Genomic DNA, 20,566 nt, shown 5'->3' on the forward strand with positions numbered 1-20,566 from the left:
AAAACATCTGTCTACACAAAAACTTATTGAATGTTCATAGCAGCACTATTCACAATAATCAGAAAGTTAACCCAAATGTCCATCAACACATGAATGGATAAACAAATTGTGGTGTATACGTACAATGGAATATTATTCAGCCCTAACAATAAGGGGGGTGGGGAGTAACTCCTCAGTGAGTATGGGGTTTTCTTTTGGGGCGATGAATATGTGATGAATGTTTTGATAGAGACAGTGTTTGCACAACATTGTGAAAATACTAAATGCCCCTGAATTGTTTGCTTTAAAATGGTTCGTTTTGTGTGAATTTTATGTAATGTTGTATGAATTTTACCTCAACTTTAAAAGTAAGAAAATGAAATAAAATTGTAATGTGTCACCAAAAAAATGAATAAATAGCCCTAAGCTTTAAAGAGAATATTGATGTTTAGGAACTTAAAATGGAATACCTTGTTTATCATAAACCACCACAAAAAAAGTGATCAGCAGTTTACACTGTAAGTATCAAACAGCTCATTGAAAGAATATATAAACAACTCTTGCAAATTAATGAAAAATAGGCAACATGGCAGAAAAATGGGAGAGTTGGACAAAAGTACAGATGAGTAACTCCTATCATGACATGGAGACTTACAATCTCAGATTCATAGCTCTAAAGGTATAGTAAAACATTCACAAAGGCAGTATAATTGCTATCATAAGGAAGATAATATTTAATCTGAAGTATTTTTAATACTGAGGTTCAGTAGCATGGAAATAACAAATAAAAATATAATCTTACCTCACTAACCTGTTCTTCACCTCTTTATTTTTTTTATCTTCTCAAGTTCAGCAAGAAAAGCAGTTGTCATCATCACTCTCCTTCAGTACACTAATCATCCCTCAAAATAAAATGGTTATGGTTCAGGTAATTGTGGAAATAAAAAAAGAAAGATGTGTATTAACTTTTCTCTTTGAAAAAATCTCATGCAGTTTTACATATCTATGGTGGGCTGGATAAATTTGTATATGGCAGGAAGAAAAGTGGCTTCCCATTTGCACAGCCCAACCGAAGAAAGAATGTAAATTCCTAAAGAATTTCATGAATAATAATGACAATAAGACATAGAGTACATTTCCAAAATCATGACAAAGGCAGTATACAAATGAAATGGTTTGATTCAGGAAAATTATTAACAACCCTAAATTAAGGAAATTAAATAACAAACCTCATACCACATATCTATCCTATACTGTACTCTATACTTCAGCACTTTCCAAAGTAAAAATAATTATACTTTTTAGGAATTCCAAGCAAGTATCATTAGAAACATAAAAGGCACGATACTCAGAAACAAGAGAATTCTTTCAAATGACCAATACTTAAAGCTTGTATAAACTGTTCACTTACTTTAGGTCAGCAAAATTCAAATTGCTTTACTAGAGCAGCCAATGAAGGGTCACATGGCGAGTTTTTCTATTTGGGAGAATGAAAACTAGTGATCTATATCAGAGTCCTGTGAATTGTTGACATTACTCCACCTGCAATTTCCTGAAACCCTAAGCCTGGGAAATATCCTTTCAGCTTAGTTCCTTAATGTCAGGGCTTCAGAAATGTGGCATCCACCAACTCTTGTGATTATTTCAAGTATGAAAAAAGAATTTAATAAATTATATGCTGGAATTCAAAGTTCTGCATTTGTGGGGAAATCTAATTTCTTAAAGGATGACTTGAAGAAATACTTTGATATTGAGCAATTTTTAAACCTGTTAACGTGAAAAGAATGTTTGTTTGGTAAAACAGCATCATCCTGATCGCAGGTGGCCTTGGCCTGTAGCGGCTTGAAGCAGGATTTCGGTTTCCAGGCAGAGACTGAGGTCGGGCAATGGCAGTGAGAGCGCTGAATCCTAGCCACCACACTGCCAGGGACCAGTGGCCAGTGACAAGTCCCTGGCCCATCAGCTGTGTGGAAATGAATTTCCACATAGAGACGGAAAGTAGTGAAACAAGTAAAGTGTTTATTAGGAGGAAAAGAGTACAGTACATGTGGATGGACACACAGGTGGGCTCAGAGAGAGAGTCGCACCCTCGTGGTAGTTTGTATCACTTTTATGGGGCATTTCTTCTGGGTTTCCTTAGACCAATCATCTTGCTTTGCCTGGTTCTGAGTCTGTATTTGGTTTATCTCAGGGTCCTCCCACGTGTGCGTGCGCATCTCTTAGCCAAGTTGGATTCTGGTGAAGAGGCCTATAGGTAGTTGACATCACTTACTATGGGGTGGCCCCCCCCCTCCCTTTTTGACCTCCATGGAGCCTTTCTGTGCATGTATAGTCGAGAAGGTCTCCTTGACTTCAAGAATGAGGAACATGTGGTCTTTTATCTCTTATCTGAGCAGGGCCCAACCTCCTCCATCATCCTGCTTTTATGGGGTTCCTGCTATTATGGAGTTCCTGTCCACAGGGGAGAAACTGTTCAGCCTGGGACCCATCTACCTCCTGCCTCAATCCCTGAGACAACTTGAAGCCTCAAAACCAACACCATCATTTTATTTTTACTTTAAAATGAAGTAAAATATTAATAATGGCTTAGAGTTGTATAATACAAAATGAGAATAAAAACAAATTTAGGTCACTTCTGAAAGTTGAAATCCAACCTCTCTGTCTCTATACACACACACACTTTGTATATAAATATAACATGTGACACAATTTTTCATAATAGAAGAAAAATTGGTGAGAATACATCTGTTAGAGGATTATCAGTATTGAGTATTTCCATAAGAATCTAATCAAACCAAGGCTTCTTTGACACAGAATTAATTTTTTGTTCTGGTAGGAAACAATATCACTAGGATTAGAAAGCAAATATGATGTCCCATAAATTATTAATAGTTCATGAGTAAATAAATATATGTAATAAATTTCATGAAGACACCATTAACAATGCCATACAATCAGCCTAGTATGGTGTTCATCATAAAGTTCCTTGCAAAAACATTGTTAAAGTTTATTAGCCATTACAGTCAAACAACCACAGTGTGTGAACTTCGGCATTTCTGAAAATACCCACAGGGTACCCATATCCTCAGTAATTAACCTCAGTGCAGGTTATGTCCTAATTGGGGGTGGCTTCCAGCATGAACTGAGAGCAGAGGCTCACCCCATGGAGCCAGCTTGGGGCTTGCCAGCTTGGCATCTGTAAACCCAGCACACCTCCATCAGCCCCGAAATGGCTGCCGGCTTCCCTTGTGCTCTCTGGTCAGGGAGACTAAAAACCTTGAGATGCAATGGACTTCAGAGCTCCTCTAGCTCAGCACCTTGTTCAGGAAACTAAAAACAGGCCAAGATATTTTGGCAATTCGAAATCCACCTCTTCCAATTTCCCCTTGAGGATAGCCATTGTAATTTCAAAAAGTGGCAAATATGATCATTTATTTATGGTATTATATAGCTGAAGAGGAACCTGTCCTTTTGTTTCTTCTGCAGTAGTGGACTCTCACTTTTCCAACTCCATCCTGAAATCACATCTGCGAAACCCTTCAGAGAAGAATTTGTAAAATGTTAGCCAACAGAAAAGGTATTATAGTAATTCACTTCTCACTGTAGTAATACTTCCAATCTGAAATCAGTTCTAAGAGGTCTCACAGGAGAACCATTAAACTGCTACCAGTCAGTTGTTCATTGGGCATTTCTATGAAGTCGAATTTCTAGGAATTGGAGATGCGGTGAAATGAACTATGGTACTACAGCTATCATTATCTCATGACCGTTATAAATAAAATCAACTTAAATGTGCCTTTACTAGTGTGAAACGTAGAAAAGTTGGCATTTTAAACGAAAGTATGTAACTTTCTGACAACAGTCATATCTGACTAAACAAAGTGCTCTATTTCCAGACCATACCAAATGCAAGGTTTACATCTTATTGCTGGAGTAGAAGGAATGAGCATCTGTATTATCATCTCTCATTCTTATGGGAGAAGGCAGGTCTCTAGTCGACCTTTTCTCCTCCCCCCCATCTCAGGATCAAAAATTAAGTTTCCCTGTAGTTGTCACTGTCAATGCTGGCGAGAGTCATTTCAGTAAAATATAACCTTATTTTATTAAATGTTGAAAAAAGTAGCCCTGTGAAGAGAGCCAGAATCCATTCCACAAAATTTCTGCTTCTTCTGGTCTACTCATGAATTTCTTCCCTTGCCCAAGTAAGTCAAGAAATTCTTATGAAATTGCCCTGACACTAACAGAAGGAAAACTGGAAAATTCACAAATATGTGCACACTAACAACACACTCTTAAACAACGAATGGGCCAAAGAAAAGATTGCAAGAGAAGTTAGAAAATACCTTAAGACAAATGAAAACAAAAACATAAACATGCTATACCAAAACTTAATGGGATGCAGTGAGATAAGTTCAGAGGGAAATTTATAGCTTTAAATGCCTACATTAAAAAATATCTCAAATCAGTCACCTAACTTTGCACCGTAAAGCACTAGAAAAAGAAGAGCAAACTAAACACAAAACTAGTACAAGGAAGGAAATAATAAATATTAGGGTGGAGATAAATAGAGAATAGAAAAACAAGAGGGAAAATAAATGAACCAAATTTATTTTAAAAGAGCAACAAAATTGACAAACCTTTAGCTAGAGTGACCAAAAAAGAGAAAAACTCAAATTACTAAAATCAGAAATGAAAGTGAGGAAATTACTACGGACCTTAGTACTAACGATAGCACTGAATTGTACTCTTAAAAATGGTTAACATGATGAATTTCATTTCATGTAAATTTTACCTTAGTAAAAAAGCCTGTATTTGCGTGGATTCATACCTGGACTCTCTGTTCTGTTCCATTGATCTACGTGTCTATCATCTCACCATTACCACACTGTCTTAATAACTGTGACTTTACAGTAAGTCTTAAAGTCAAATTTTTTTCTTTTCAAATTTATTTTGGCTACTCTAATTCCTATGACTTTCTATAAAGAGTTTAAAGTTAACTTGTCAATATATACAGTGAGTGATGCTGGGATTTGCATTGGAATTGTGTTAATCTATAGATCATTTTTTAAAGAATTGACATTTTAACTATATTGAGTCTTTCAATCCATGAGCATGATATATCTCTCCATTTATTTAGATTTTTTAGACATCCTTTGATTTCTTTCATTAGCTTTTTTTAGTTTTAAGTGTACAGCTCCTGCACATTTGTTAGATTTATATCAAAGTATTTCCTTTTTTAAAAAGAAGCTATTGTAAATGGTATTTAAAAAACAGATTTGGTTTCCTATTTTTCATTAATATTATATAAATTACATTTTAATTTTTGTGCATTGACCTTTTATTATGTAACTTTGCTACATTTACTTATTCATTCCAGTAGCTTTTAAAATAGATTCTGGAGATTTCTACTTTAACAATCATGTCATCCTTTCCAATCTCTAAGCTTTTTTCCCCTTGCTTTATCACACTGGCTTGTCAACCAACCTATGGTGTTGAATAGGAGTGGTAAAAATATATAATCTTTGCTTTGTTCTTGATCGTGGGGTAAAACATTAAATCTTTCACTACTAACTATGATGTTAGCTATAGAATTTTTTTGTAGATGCTTTCTATTCCTAATTTACTAGAGTTTTAATGTTGAATGGATGTTGAATTTTTCAAGTTCTTTTTCTGTATCAATTGATATAATCATGTGGTTTTAATTATTTTAGTCCAGGGGTCAGCATACTGTGACTCACAGGCCAAATCCTGCCCATTGACTGTTTCTTTAGAGGCCACAAGCCAAAAAATGATTTTTTCACATGTTTAAAGTATTGTAAAAAGAAGAAGAATATGCTATAAAAACTGTATGTCACCCACAAAGCCTAACCTATTTACTATCTGGTTCTTTACTGAAAAACAATTGCCAAATCATCCTTTAGTTGATTAATATAGTGGATTGCATCAATGATCTCTGTCTGTTTAACTAGCTTTGCATCACAAGAAAACCCCCACTTGGTTGTGATGTATTATTCCTTTTATAAATTTCTGGATTTAATTTGCTATAATTTTATTAGAAAATTTTATGTCTATTTTCATAAGGGATATTGATTTGTAACTTTCTTACAAGGCCTTTTAAGGCTAATACTAGCCTCAGAAATGAGTTAGGAATCTCTCCTTTTCTATCTTTTAATTTGAAAATATTTTCTTAAGAAGCTCTATTTATTTTATATTCATAGGAAAATTGAGGAGACAGTATAAAAGTTACCCCCTGCCCCAACACACACACAGCTTCCCCCACTACCAATGTCTCATACCAGAGAGTACATTTGCAGGTTATTTGATAATCAACCTACATTGACACATCATTATCACCAAAAGTTCATCAAGGTTCACCCTGTGGGTTTTGACAAATGCATAATGACATGTATCACCATTATAGTATCATACAGAACAGGTACACTGCCCTAGAAATCCTGTGTGCTCCACAAATTTATTTATTCCTCCCTCCTTCTGAACCCCTGGAAACCACTGTTCTTTTTTACTGTCTGCATAATTTTACCTTATCTAGAATTTCATATATTGGAACCATACAGTGCGTAGCCATTTCAGATTGTCTTCTTTCACTTAGTAATAGGCATTTAAGTTTCTTCTATGTCTTTTCATGGCTTGAAAGCTCACTTCTTTTTAGTGCTGAATAATATTCCATTGCCTGGATGTTTCACAGTTTATTTATTTATTCACTTAATGAAGGACAACTTGGTTGCTTTTAAGTTTTTGCAATTATGAATAAAGATGCTATAAACATCCACGTGCAGGTTCATAACTTTTCAATTCCTTTGGGTAAATGCCAAGTAGTGCAATTGCTGGATCATATGGTCGGAGTATGTTTAGCTTTGTAAGAAAGTGCTTAACTGTCTTCCAAAGTGGTGGTACCATTTTGCATTCCCACTAGCAATGAATGAGAGTTCCTCTTGCTCCACATCCTTGTCAGCATTTGGTGTTGTCAGTGTTACAGATTTTGGCCATTCTGATAGGTGTGTAGTGGTATCTTACTATTGTTTTAATTTGCAATTTCCTAATGACATATAATGTTGAGCATTTTTTGTATGCTATTTTGTTATCTCTTTATCTTCCTCAATGATGTATCTGTTCAGGTTTTTTGCCCATGTTTAAATCAGGATGTTCATTTTCTTATTATTTAATTTTAAGAGTTCTTTGTATATTGTGAATTACAGTCCTTCATTGGATAAATCTTTTGCAAATATTTTCTCGCAGTCTGTGGCTGTTTTCTTATTCTCTTGACAGTGTCTTTCACAGAGCAGAAGGTTTTTCTTTTTTTTAATTTTTATGAGTCCACCTTATCAATTATTTCTTTCACAGACCATACCTTTGGTGTTGTATCTGAAAAGTTATCACCATACCAAAAGCCATCTAGAATTTTTCTGTGTTAACTCCTAGGAGTTTTATAATTTTGCATTTTATATTAAGGTCTATCATCCATTTTCAATTAATTTTTTTGAAAGGTCTGTCTCTAGATTCTTATGTTTTTTAATATGTGGCTGTCTAGTTGTTCCAGCACCATTTGTTGAAGAGAGTGTCTTTTCTCCATTTTACCGTTGTATTTCATCAAGATCAGTGATATTTTCACAGAAATATAGTGATATTTATGTGAGTCTCTTTCTGGGCTCTTTATTCTGTTCCAATGGTCTATTTAACTGTTCTATCACCAACACCACACTTGGTTACTATAGCTTTATTGTAAGTCTTGAAGTCAGGCAGTGTCAGTCCTTCTGCTTTGTTCTTCTCCTTCAATACTGGCTATTCTGGGTCTTTTGCCACTCCAGATATACTTTAGAATCACTTAGTTGACATCCACAAAATAACATGCTGGCATTTTAATAGGGATTGCATTGAATCTATAAATCAAGTTATGAAGAACCAACATCTTGACAAAATTGAGTTTTCCCATCCATGAACATGAAATATCTCTATACTTATTTAGTTCTTTTTAAAATTTGTTTCATCAGAATTTTGTAGTTTTCCTCATATAGATCTTGTACGTATTTTGTTAGATTTACACCTAAGTATTTGTGTTAATGTAAATGGCAATATGTTTTTAATTTAAAATTCTACTTGTTTATTGCTGGGATAAGGAAAGTGTTAACCTTTTGTACATTAACCTTACATCTTCCAAATTTGCTGTAATAACTTATTAGTTCCAGAAATTTTGTTGTTAATTCTTTTGTTTTCTATATAGACAATCATGTCATCCATGAACAAAGATAGTTTTATTTCTTCTTTTACACTCTGTATAACTTTTATTTCCCTTTTTGGTATTATTGAGTTATCTAGAACTTCTGGTATGATGTTGAAAAGGAGTGGTGAGAGAGGACATCTGCCTTGTTCCTGCTTTTAGTGGAAAAACTTAGTTTCTCATCATTAAGTATAATGTTAGCTATCGATTTTGTATAGATGGTCTTTATCAATTTGAGAGAGTTCCCCTCTATTCCTAGCTTGCTAAGAGTTTTTATCAAGAATGAGTATTGGATTTTGTCAAATACTTTTTCTGTATCTATTGATATGATCATGTGATTTTTCTTCTTTAGACTGTTGATGTGATAGATTATATTAATGGATTTCCAAATGATAAACCAACTTTGCATACCTGGGATAAATCTCACATGGTCATGGTGTATAATTCTTTTCATACATTTTTGGTTTTGATTTGCTAATGTTTTGTTGAGGATTTTTGCATTTGTGTTCATGAGAGATATTGGTCTGTAGTTTTCTTTTAAAGACTATCTGGTTTTGGTTTTAGGGTAATGCTGGCCTCATATAATGAGTTAGGAGGTTTCCCCTCTGTGTCTATCTTCTGGAAGAGATTGTATAAAATTGGCATAATTTCTTCCTTAAATGTTTGAATTCACCAGTGAACCTATCTGAGCCTGCTGCTTTCTGTTTTGGAAGGTTATTAATTGTTGATTCAATTTATTTAATAGATACAGGCCTATTCAGCATCTCTTTCTTCTTGTGTGAGTTTTGGCAGATGTGTCTTTCAAGGAATTACTCCATTTAATCTTGGTTATCAAATTTGTGGCCATAGTGTTGTTCATAGTATTCCTTGATTATCCTTCTACTATCCATGGGATCTGTAGTAATGTCCCTCCTTTATTTTGGATGTTACTAATTTGTATTTTCTCTCTTTTTTTCTTAGTTAGCCTGGCTAGAGGCTCATCAGCTCTATTGATCTTTTCAGAGAACTAGTTTTTTTTTTTTTTAAATTGAAGTATAATTGACCTACAACACTATGTTAGTTCCAGGTGTACAACATAGTGATTCAATATTTCTATACATTAGAAAATGTTACTATGATAAATCTAGTTACAGTACATTACTATACAAAGATATTACAATATTACTGATTATATTCCACATGCTGTACATTTCATCCTCACAACTCATTTATATTGCAGCTGGAAGTTTACACCTCTTAATCTCCTTCACCTATTTTACTCAACCCCCCCACCCCCTACCTTATGGCAACCACTATTTCTTCTCTGTATCTAAGAGACTGTTTCTATTTTGTTCATTTGTTCATTTGCTTTGTTTTTTACATTCCACATATAAGTTAAAATCATACATCATTTTTCTTTCTCTGCCTGACTTATTTCACTTAGCATAATAACCTCTAGGTCAATCCATGTTGTCACATCAAAATCACAAAAGATCTCATTCTTTTTTACAGCTGAGTAATATTCCACTGTGTATAATATACCACATCTTTATCCATTTATCTATTGATGGACACTTAGGTTGTTTCCATATCTTGCCTCTCGTAAGTAGTGCTGCAATAAACATAGGGATGCATATATTTTTTCTAATTAATGTTTTTGTTTTCTTTGGAAAAATACCCGAAGTGGAATTGCTGGATCATATAGTAGTTCTATTTTTAACTTTTTGAGGAACCTCCATATTGTTTTCCATAGTGGCTACGCCAATTTGTACCACCAACAGTGCACAAGGGTTCCCTTTTCTCTACATCCTTACCAACACTTGTTATTTCTTGTCTTTTTGTAATAGCCATTCTGACAGGTGTGAGGTGATAGCTCATTGTGGTTTTGATTTGCATTCCCCTGATATTTAGTAATGCTGAACATCTTTTCATGTGTCTGTTGGCCTTATGTATGTCTTTGGAAAAATGTCTATTTAGGTCCTCTGCAAATTTTTCAATTGGTATTGGGTTATATGAGTTCTTTTGGGTTATATGAGTTCTTTGTATACTTTGGGTATTAACCCCTTATTGGATATCATTTGCAAATACCTTCTCCTATTCAGCATGCTGTTTTTTTCATTTTGTTAAAAGTTTCCTTTGCTATACAAAAGCTTTTTGGTTTGATGTAGTCCCATTTGTTTATTTTTGCTTTTGTTTCCCTTGCCTGAAGACACATATCCAAAAAAATATTGCTAAGACCAATGTCAAAGAGTGTACTGACTATGTTTTTCTAGATGTTTTATGTTTTCAGGTCTTACGTTTGAGGCTTTAATCCATTTTGAGTTTTTTGGTTTTTTTTTTTTTTTTATGGTGTGAGAAAGTAGTCCAGTTTGATTCTTTTTTGTGGAGCTGTCCAGTTTATCCAACACCAATTAGTGAAGACACTATCTTTTCCCCATTGTATATTTTTGCCTACTTTGGCATAGAGGAATTGCCCATATAAGTGTGGGTTTAATTCTGGGCTCTCTATTCTGTTCTAACGATTTATGTATCTATTTTTGTGCCAGTACCATACTGTTTTGATGACTGTAGCTTTGTAGTATAGTTTAAGATCAGGGAGCATGATACCTCCAGCTTTGTCAAGATTGTTTTGATTATTCTGTGTCTTCTGTGTTTTCATACACATTTTAGAATAATTTATTGCAGTTCTGTGAAAAATGCTGTTGGTATTTTGAAAGGGATTGCACTGAATCTGCAGATTGCCTTGGGTAGTATGGTCATTTTTACCAATATTAATTCTTCCAATTCATGAACACAGTGTATCTTTCCACACAAAAGACCCAAATAGTCAAAACAACCTTGATAAGAAAACAAAAGTTGGAGGTATCACGGTCCCTGATTTCAAACTATACGAAAAATATATATCATATATATATATATATTATCATCAAAATAGTATGGTAAAGATGGATCTTTTCAATAAGTGGTGCTGGGTCAATTGAATATCCATATGAAAAAATAAGTGTGACCTGACACTTACCTCATACCATACATAAAAATCAATTCCATATGGATTGCATACCTAAATGTGAAGAAAAAACAATTAGGCTTCTAGAAGAAAATCTATGAGAACCACTTCATGACACACATCCAAAAGCTGAAATCTAAAACATGGAAAAAGCAAGTGTTGGTATGAATGTGGACCAACAGTAAATCTCATACACTCTTACTGGGAGCATAAATTGGTCCAACCCACTTTGGAATACTGCTTGGCAGAGTCTACTAAAGCCAAACACATGCATATCCTATGACCCAGCAATTCTGCTCCTAGGTATATATCTATCAGAAATATGCACATTTATTTACCAAAAGACATGTACTAGAATATTCATAGCACTAATCATAATAGTCCCAAGCTGGAAACTAAATACCTGTTAAAACTGTTGTGGATAAATGAGTTGAGACACAATAAAGTACTATGCAGCAATGAGAATCAATTACCTATAACTACATGTAGTATGGATGAATCTGACAAATAGAATACAAAGGAAAATAAAACTACAGTTGACCCTTGAACAACATGGGAGTTAAGCCATGTATAACTTATAGTCAACTCTCCATATCCCTGGTTCCTCTGCATCTGCAGATTCAACCAACCACCGACTGCGTAGTACTATACTATTTACTATTGAAAAATACCCACATATAAGTGAACCCACAGTTCAAAGCAGTGTCGTTCAAGTGTCAACTATATAATATACCACATAACATACTATATGATTTCACGCATGCAAAGTACCAAAAAAAGCAACATTAATCTATGTTCTCAGATGTCAGGATAGTGGTTACTCAGAGAAGTTTGAGACTACAAGGAAGCTGAGAGGGCTTTGGGGGTTCTGGCCTTGTTCTCTTTCTTGATTAGAATGCTGATATCATGAGTATGACCAGATAGTGATATTTCTTTGGGCTTTATGCATGCAATATTGCACTTTTCTGTATGTACACTATTTGTCAATAGAAAGTTTTAAAAATGTTTTCACATCATGGATGTGTCATAATGTATTCAAACATTTCTGTACTTATTGGTCATTCCATTTGTTTCAGCTTTTTTCTTCTACAAATAATGTAAAATAAACATCTCCATACATATTTTATACATATTGGTCCCTTTTTTTTTTAAACATCTTTATTGGAGTATAATTGCTTTACAGTGGTGTGTTAGTTTCTGCTTTATAACAAAGTGAATCAGTTATACATATACATATGTCCCCATATCTCTTCCCTCTTGCATCTCCCTCCCTCCTACCCTCCCTATCCCACCCCTCTAGGTGGTCACAAAGCACCGAGCTGATCTCCCTGTGCTATGCGGCTGCTTCCCACTAGCTATCTATTTTACGTTTGGTAGTGTATATATGTCCATGCCACTCTCTCACTTTGTCCCAGCTTACCCTTCCCCCTCCCCGTATCCTCAAGTCCATTCTCTAGTAGGTCTGTGTCTTTATTCCCTTTTAAAGAAATAAATTCTTCGTATATTAAGTGGTTTAAGTCTCCACACTAATATACAATATATGTGACATTTCTTCCAGAAAAGCTGTAACAACTCAGATTTTCATTTTCACTAGCAATGTTTATATTTTTCCTCTTATATGCTCATTAGAATTTTTTCATGTCTTTTTTCAGTGTGTATATTGAGTTCTTATCCTCATTTATAATAGATTAAGTCATTTTGCTTTCCTGTATGTTGCAAATACTTTTCCTAATATAGGTACTCTACATTGAATTTGTTTATAGTAGACTTCTGATAAAATTTATGGTGATTTAAAATATGTCCACAAATACTCTGATACCATTCCCTTGAAGAGATGGAGTTTAATTCCTCTATCTTCATCATGGACTGGACTTTAATGACTTCCTTTTAATGAATAGAATGTGGCAAATTGACAATGTTTGACTTCTGATACTAGGTTATGAAAGGCATTGCTCTCTTCTCTTTCTCTCTTGAATCATTCACTCTGGAGGAAGTCAGCTGTCATGTGGTAAGGACACTCAAGCAGCCCTGTGAAGTGGCCCACATGGTAAGGAGCTGAGGCCCCCAACCAACAGACATGTGTGTGAACTTTCATGGAAGTGGATCCTCCGGCCCCAGTCAAGCCATATGACTACAGCCCTGGCCAATGGCTTGACCCCAAGGCCACCCGGCTAAGATACTCACAAAGCCCTGGCCTTCAGAAAATGTGTGAGATAATAAGTATTTGCCTACTTAAACTGTTGAATTTTGTGGTAAATCTTTTTACAACATATAAGTAATATATAATGTAAAAATTTTTATTGTTAAACACAATGTATGTGCAAAAGCAAACAAAACATAGATGTACAATTTAACAAAGTATTATAAAGCAAACACTAATGTAATTACTACCCAGCTTAAGAAATTAAAAATTGCAGGTCCCCAAAAAGAATATGAGTGTTCTTTCATGATCAAAACCCTCTTGCTCCAGTTTATGTGCAATCACAATCTTGATTGTCATAGTGATCATTTCTCTGCTTTGCTTTATGATTTTATCTCCTATGTTTACATCTCTAAACAATACAAGTTAGTTTTGCTTATTTCTGAGTTGCATATAAATGGAATCTATGGAATCATAGATTTACTTTTTTATGCCTTCTTCTGTTCAACCTTTTGTAAGATTCATCAATGTTGTTGTATGGAGCTCTAGTTTGTTTACTTGCATTTCTGTAGAATATTTCCATTGTATGACTCTACTGCAGCATATTTATCCATTTTACTATTTATGATTACTTGGGTTGTTTCTAATTTGGGACTACTATGCTTGCTTTTATGAACAATCTTGTTCATACTGTCATGGTTCATGTGCGCATGAGCTTCTCAAAGTTATATATTCCTAGGGGTGGTGATAGGAATATCACCACTTTACCATTTAATAACAACTTGTTTTCCAAAGGGACGGATTAATATGCACTGCCTCCAGTGCTGAATGAGTTCTTGTTGTGACATATCCTCAACAACACTCATAATTCTAAAGGTTTTTAATGTTTGCCAGTCTGAGGGGATAGAGTGGTATCTCACCATAGTTTAATATGCACTTCCTTGAATAATAATGATTTTAAGTAAATTTTCATATCTTTTTGGCCATTTTTATTTTCTCTATTATGAAGCACCACCTATTTTCTATACATTGCCTGCCTTCCTATTGAATCAGAGATTTAAAATTATATGTTTAAATTTAAAAAATATATATGTATATACATTTTAATCCTTTATTGTTTATAACTTTAGAAAATATTCTCTGACACTCATTACTTTATCTTTCAATTTTTAAATAGTGTTTTAATGTACAGAACTTTTACATTTTAATGTAGTTAAATTATAAATCTATTCCTTATGGGTAGTTATTTTCTGACTGCTTTAACCAATTTTATACCACAAAGTATATATATTTTTATATATAAAAAATATATATATTATATAATATATTTATATATATATAATTATAATATAAATGTATTTATTTTATATTTATTATATAAATAACATAATTATGATATATTTTATATTTATAAATATATCTAACTCTAATATATTATATATATAAAATACATACATATATAATTATATTACTCGAGATATATCATGTTCTTGGACTGGAAGAATCAACATTGTGAAAATGACTCTACTACCCAAAGCAATCTACAGAGTCAATGCAATCCTTATCAAACTACCACTGGCATTTTTCACAGAACTAGAACAAAAAAATCTCACAATTTGTATGGAAACTCAAAAGACACTGAATAGCCAAAGCAATCTTGGGAAAGAAAAACGGAGCTGGAGGAATCAGGCTCCCTGACTTCAGACTATACTACAAAGCTACAGTAATCAAGACAGTATGGTACTGGCACAAAAACAGAAATATAGATCAATGGAACAGGATAGACAGCCCAGAGATAAACCCAGGCACATATGGTCACCTTATCTTTGATAAAGGAGGCAAGCATATACAGTGGAGAAAAGACAGCCTCTTCAATAAGTGGTGCTGGGAAAACTGGACAGCTACATGTAAAAGAATGAAATTAGAATGCTCCCTAACACCATACATGAAAATAAACTGAAAGTGGATTAAAGACCTAAATGGAAGGCCAGATACTATGAAACTCTTAGAGGAAAACATAGGCAGAACACTCCATGACATAAATCACAGCAAGATCCTTTTTGACCCACCTCCTAGAGAAATGGAAATAGAAACAAAAATAAACAAATGGGACCTAATGAAAGTTAAAAGCTTTTGCACAGCAAAGGAAACCATAAACAAGACCAAAAGACAACCCTCAGAATGGGAAAAAATATTTTCAAATGAAGCAACTGACAAAGGATTGATTAATCTCCAAAATTTACAAGCAGCTCATGCAGCTCAATATCAAAAAAACAAACAACCCAATCCAAGAATGGTCAGAAGACCTAAATAGACATTTCTCCAAAGAAGATACACAGATTGCCAACAAACACATGAAAGAATGCTCAACATCATTAATTATTAGAGAAATGCAAATCAAAACGACAATGAGATATCATCTCACACCGGTCACAATGGCCATCATCAAAAAATCTACAAACAATAAATGCTGGAGAGGGTGTGGAGAAAAGGGAACACTCTTGCACTGTTGGTGGGAATGTAAATTGATATAGCCACTATGGAGAACAGTATGGAGGTTCCTTAAAAAACTAAAAATAGAACTACCATATGACCCAGCAATCCCACTATTGGGCAGGTATCCTAAGAAAACCATAATTCAAAAAGAGTCATGTACCACAATGTTCATTGCAGCTTTATTTACAATAGCCAGGACATGGAAGCAACCTAAGTGTCCCTCAACAGATGAATGGATAAAGAAGATGTGGCACATATATACAATGGAATATTACTCAGCCATAAAAAGAAACAAAACTGAGTTATTTGTAGTGAGGTGGATGGAGCTAGAGTCTGTCATACAGAGTGAAGTAAGTCAGAAAGAGAAAAACAAATACCATATGGTAACACATATATATGGAATCTAAGAAGAAAAAAAAAAAGGTTCTGAAGAACCTAGGGGCAGGACAGGAATAAAGACGCAGATGTAGAGAATGGACTTGAGGACATGGGGAGGGGGAAGGATAAGCTGGGACGAAGTGAGAGAGTGGCATGGACATATATACACTACCAAACGTAAAATAGCTAGCTAGTGGGAAGCAGCTGGATTACACGGGGAGATCAGCTCGGTGCTTTGTGACCACCTAGAGCGGTGGGATGGGGAGGGTGGGAGGGAGATGCAAGAGAGAGGGGAAATGGGGATATATGTATACATATAGCTGATTCACTTTGTTATACAGCAGAAACTAACACCTTGTAATTATGCTCCAATAAAGATGTTTATTAAAAAAAAGAAATTAGATTTACTCTAAGTGCTCAAAACACACACACACACACACACACACACACAAAGAATTAATATGTAAATTTAGCAAGGCAGTTGAATACGGGTCAATATACAAAAATCGAATGCATTTCTATTTATATTTATACACAAATGATTTCTACGTATGCTACATATAGTATGCACAGAAATTTTTTTGTAAATACAAAACTATACATACCCCTATGTATTACTGTTGCGTTGCACCCTACAGGCCTGCAAGCCCTGCACTTGCCCAGCCTCGAGACCGAAGAAAGAGCCTGAAGTGAGTGACATAGACATCAGTGGTTTAATGGATGGAGGAGCTTACATGTCCTGGAGCAACACTCCACGGTGTGCGGCAGACAGCGGGCAGGACATGGTAGTAGTCTTTGCTCCCAGGGCTCGGGGAGGTCACCGGTTATAGGGGGAATTGACATCAGGTTGGCTCATCGGTTACCAGGGAAACAAGCAGAGGGGCACGTCCCTCACCGTCCCTTTGATAAGCTATCACCGTGGAGGTGCTCTGATCTAAAGATTAGAACAATCACTAGCTGGGGCCGGGGGCAAGTATGTATTAGGAGGGAAGGTTGGTGATGTGAGTAGTGTGTAGATGAAGGAGGACTGGTCGGGCAGGGGTTGTACAGCGAGCAAGAGAAGAGCCATCTTGGGTGGCTTGATCATACAATTATTTATGTATTTCTATATATGCTGTATACTAGCAATGAAAATATTGGAAAATCAAATTTTAAAATAACATTTAAATCGTATAAAAATACTTATGAATAATTTTAACAAAATATGTGCAAGCCCTGTTCACTTAAACCTACAAAACTTTGTTGAGAGAAATAAATGAAGGCCTATATAAATGGGGTCATATATGCCATGTTCATGGCTTAGAAGACTAAACATTAAGATGTCAGTTATCCCCAAATCAATCTATAGATTCAAAGTAATCAAAATCCCAGTAAGCAGTTTTGTAGAAATTTCCAAGCTGACTTGACAAATTTTATGGAAATGGATATATTTTCCAAAAAAGAAAATGCTGGAGGTCACGACTTAACTGTAATCTGCGGGAAACAAGACCCTGTGTTACTGTCATGAGGACAGACAAACAGATCAGTGGAGACTGACCCACATGTTCAACATATAACACATATAACACATACAGTCATTTGATATTTTGACAAACGAAGGTGATGATATAATTTGATGAAGAAAGGATGGTCTTTCCTACAAATTCTGGATACCCATTTGTAAATAAAAATGAACCCTGACGCTGACCATGCACACAAATATAATTTAACTTGAAATGAGCCACAGACCTATATGTAGATCATCTTCCCAATAACCCGTGAGACGAAGTCACACAAAGCTAAGCCAAGGCGTCAAGGTGCTGGGTTCTCACTGGGGCCCCATTCAGGTCGTTGGCAGTCCAGGACACTGTGGCTACAGAACTAAGGTTTCCCTGCCTGCTGGCTGGTGGCAGAGACTATTCTTGTCCTCAGGCCCACCGACAGCCTGGCAGCCAGCACGGGAGGCCCCCGCACCCGTGAGTCTCTGCCTTCCTCTTCTGTGACCAGTCAGAGAAAACTCTCTGCCTTTGAAGCACTCATGGAATTAAAGTGGGCCCGCCCAGATCATCTCTCTTTAGCCAGGTAACAGAAATTTCTCGTGATGCTTGCAACTTTAACCATTTCTCCTTGAAATTCCACACATTTTTGTTCCATATATATTTTAGGCCATACTTTAACGTGCATTCAAAATTAGCCTCGCTGTATCTTTCTGGGAGGCTGATCAAATTATTATTTTGAAATGACCCCTAAGATCTAGTAAACACTTTGATCTTCCGGTCTTCTCGTCTAACATTACCAGCTGTGTGAGCTTGCTTCTGGTTAGCATCTCCAACGCCTGTCATTATCCCAGCCTTTTAATTCCATCCTCCTTAAGTGTTCTGTTTTAGATGAGTCTTGTATTAATTTCCTAGGGCTGAAGTAACAAAACAGGGTGGCTTAAAAAAACAAAAATTTACTCCCTCACAGTTCTGGAGGCTAGAGGCCCAAAGTCAAGGTACCAGCAGGGCTCTGCTTCCTCTGAAGGTTCTAGTGCTTTCCTTGGCATGTAATAGCACACTCCAATGTCTGCAGCATCTGCACATGGCTTCTCTGTGTGTGTCTCTGTGCCCTCTCCTCTTCTTAGCAAGATACCGTTAGATTAAGGGCCCAGACTAAATCCAGGATGATTTCATCTTGAGATCCTTAACTAAATACATCGCAGAATAGGGAGGGTGGCAGGGAGATGCAAGAGGGAGGAGATATGGGGGTATATGTGTATGTACAGCTGATTCACTTTGTTATAAAGCAGAAACTAACACACCATTGTAAAGCAATTATACTGCAATAAAGATGTTAAATAAATAAATAAGTAAATAAATAAATAAATAAATACATCGCAGCAGCACCGTTTCCAAAGAAGGTCACATTCTGAGGCTCTGGGTAGACCTGAATTTTGGGGGGATACCCTTTTCCGTACCCCACTGGTGCATGTGTAAAGTCAGCAGTCTCCAAATCTGAGCCAAATTTTGTGTAGGGGGTTGATCCTGCCCCATTCTCCGACAGGGCAACCTCAAGAAAATCAGTGCTTCTGATACAAAACCTACCGACCTCAGCCCCGCACAACGCACCATCAAAGTGAAAGCTGCAGGCTACATCTGGGCCCTAGTGGTGACAGAGGTGATCACAGGTTCAGGTTCAGATCACAGGTGACTCTCTGTTCCCAGGTACGTATTATGCCTTGGGACGTGGAGGTAGCATCCTGCAGGCTCCACACAGCCACTGAAGCCTCCTTGCTAAGACAGAAATGACATCTTCAGGATGAAGGCAGGCCTGGCCATCTGGTGCAGGAGGAAGTAGCTTCCTGTTGTCCTCAGACCCTTGCCACAGGCAATGACACTAGACCAGGCCACCCTCTGAGTAGACAAGAAAGGGAAGTCTCTCGTGGTGTAGACAGCACTGACACTGTCCCATGCCACACGGCCCACCAGAGCACTGCTGCTGCCCGTACCTTACCGGGTGTCCCTGATAAAGGACAGACACAACAGTCCACACAAATGGTTGACCTTCAGGCTGTCATCTCAGTCACCTTAGCCCTTGATGCCCCAGCAAACAACCAGCATGTTTACACTCTTTGGCCATTGCCAGTGGCATGGCCATGTGGCCAGCCAATGCAAAAACTAAATTCTCATCCAAGCTTTCCCGTTTGGTAGGAAGACCTCAGGACCTCTTGCCCCCCAAACACCCCAAATATAAATGATAGTCACACATGTCTGCACATAGCAGGCACTCCTATCCCCTTTGGAGACCCAGACATTACCAACAGTGACCAAGACTCTCATTTCACTTTAAAAACACACAACACCAAGCTCTTGAGCAAGTCATTCAAGAGAACTTCCCTTCATCTGCCAATTTAGAACGCAGGCCTCACAGAGGACCATATGGCCTACTTATACAAGTTCAGGTTCGGGGAAATGAAACATGCACCTGTCAGTCATCAAACATCAGAAATGCATCATAATAACTTACTCCATTTTTGATGTTTGACAGCTGATAGCCTTTAAGGACCACCCCCCTCTCTTACCCCAGGGCAAGCTGATAAGAAAGGGGCACCTGCAGAGAATTCACACCAGTAAACCCTGGCCCAGGGTAAGAACCCCACCTCCCAAACCACAGGGAAAGCCAGAGTCAGTAACTCCTCCCTGCTTCCTCAGGCCATTTCCAGAGCTGCCTCCTGGGAGCCCACCCTGCTCTCCCAGCAAAGACTCATTATGTGAAAAATGGACCTTTTCACTCCCACTCGCTGCATGTGTGGCATCATCAGTCTTGATAATGAGAACTAAAATGTTGCCTGCCATATCAGTAAACAAAGGATGTTGCAGCCATCAAGCCATCA

At 36.4% G+C, this 20,566-nt stretch overlaps 1 pseudogene; it reads right to left on the minus strand.

Annotated features, from left to right (window-relative positions):
- Nucleotides 1–1,854: 1,854 nt before the first annotated feature.
- LOC132366932 (cyclin-dependent kinase 20-like) overlaps nt 1,855–20,566 on the minus strand; it is a 48,282-nt pseudogene continuing 29,570 nt past the window's right edge.

This window comes from Balaenoptera ricei, chromosome 6 (assembly GCF_028023285.1).
Source record: "Balaenoptera ricei isolate mBalRic1 chromosome 6, mBalRic1.hap2, whole genome shotgun sequence".
Lineage (NCBI taxonomy): Eukaryota > Metazoa > Chordata > Mammalia > Artiodactyla > Balaenopteridae > Balaenoptera > Balaenoptera ricei.